Source organism: Pinus tabuliformis, chromosome J, assembly GCF_031772625.1.
Source record: "Pinus tabuliformis cultivar Carrire ecotype Pingquan chromosome J, CPIR1, whole genome shotgun sequence".
Lineage (NCBI taxonomy): Eukaryota > Viridiplantae > Streptophyta > Pinopsida > Pinales > Pinaceae > Pinus > Pinus tabuliformis.
The window spans coordinates 32,204,652-32,206,758 of record NC_142295.1 but is presented as its reverse complement, the minus strand read 5'-3'; positions in this window follow the sequence as shown (position 1 = coordinate 32,206,758).

The window sequence follows — 2,107 nt, the reverse complement described above, 5'->3', positions numbered from 1 at the left end:
GAATAAGAGAATGTTTTTTGAAATATCAGGAAGAAAGGATGAATTTCCAGATCACCATGGGAAATAAGGAAAAGTGTACCCCCGTAGGAATAGGTACTTTAGTCTTTCAAATAGAAGCAGGGGATCGACTTTGGGCAACCAATGTGTTGCATGTGCCAGGATTGGGGATAAAATTACTCTCTATTCTCAACTTCAAAACAAGGGCTATAACTTTTTCTTCATTAAGGAGAAAGTATATGTCAAACATCTGAGTTGGAAAAAGAAGGCCCAAATTGGAATTAGAAGTAACAAGTTGTATAGATTATAGCTAGAATCTCCAATGGCATTGATAGGCAGCAATGGGGATAAATATTTGAATGAAATATGGCACAGGAGGATGGGACACTTACAACATGGGGCTCTGAGAATTCTCGAGAAAAAAATATCAGTAGTTCCAAAATTAAGTACTGAACAAGATGATGTGTGTAGAGGATGTGCATTAGGTAAGTACGCCAAGGCAGCATTTTCCATAAGAAACAATAGGGCTAAGAGTGTTCTGGGATTGATACACTTAGATATCTGCGGAACCATGTCCACAAAATCTCTTAGTGGTGCGGAACATTTTGTCACCTTCATTGATGACCATTAAAAAAAGACTTGGATCTACTTTCTAAAAACCAAGGATGAGGTTTTTGGTCGATTCAATACATCGACAAGGACTTAAATGATTTTCACGCAAGGGAAGGCATCAGAAGAGAGTGGAGAACCCCTTATAATCTGGAGCAGAATCGAGTAGTAGAAAGGAAGAACTAGACTATTGTTGAAGCAACCAGGGCAATGTTGTACAATCAGGATATGCCCAAGTTTCTATGGGCAGAAGAATGCAACATGATAGTGTACATCCAGAATAGGAATCCTCATAGGGCATTAGGTAAGATTACTCTGGAAAGTGTCTTTACTAGTAAGAAGCCTGAGGTGAGTCATTTTAGGATATTTGGGACTTTGGCATACTGCCATGTACCTGAAGAGAAAGGAAGAAATTGGATCAGACTACGGAGAAAGGATATCTTGTAGGATATAGCAAGAATGCTAAGGCATATAGAGTCTATCTTCCGGGGAATAAGAAGATGTTAATTCGATGGGATGTAAAGTTCATGGAGGACAGAGCCTTCAGAAAATCCCAATAAATGCCTTCCGAAGAGAAGTCAAAGGATGATCCGTTGGTCCAGCCACTTCAACCAACAAAAACTAACACTATTATTTCTCCTAAACACAAAACTCCAGAGGTGGAGCCTAAGGAAGCGAAGGAGCAGATAGATATACCCACTACCAATGGTAGAATGAGCTGGGAACTTGGACAGATACTACGAGATGCAAAGGATTTTGTCGGGGCACCCAGGAATGATAAAAGGCTTATACAGCCAAAGAGATACCAAGCCTTGGTGGCTCAGGTTGGAGAACCCTTGAGTTTTCAAGAGGCCATTCAACATCAAGTATGGCAGATGTTATGGTGGAGGAATATAGTTCCATAATAGTCAATGATGTTTGGGAAGTGGTACCTAGGCCTCAGGACATGTCAGTTGTAGGGTCGAGATGGCTCTACAAAGTCAAATACGTTGTAGATGGCAATGTAGAAAAATACAAAGCCAGGTATGTGGCTAAGGGGTTTTCTCAGAAGGAAGGGATAGAATATGAAGAAACCTTCACCCCAGTAGCCAAGTATACTTCTATTAGATCCGTGATATCCCTTGCAGCTCAGATGGGGTGGGAGATTCACCAGATGGATGTCAAGACAACGTTCTTGAATGGGGTGATAAAAGAAGAAGTATACATTGAACAAGTAGAGGGTTTTGAGACACATGAGAAGGAATCTCATGTATGTAGATTGAATAAAGCTCTGTATGGGCTTAAACAGACACCTAGAGCATGGTATGGTCGAATTGATGGCTACTTGTAGAAGATGGGATTTGTCAAGAGTGACGTAGATCCTAACCTCTATTATCTGGTTGTGGAGAATGAGCCTCTAATTCTGGTTTTATATGTGGATGATCTCTTTTTGATAGGATCATCCAGGCTCATCAAATATTGTAAGGAGAACCTAGCCACATAATTTGACATGAAGGATTTG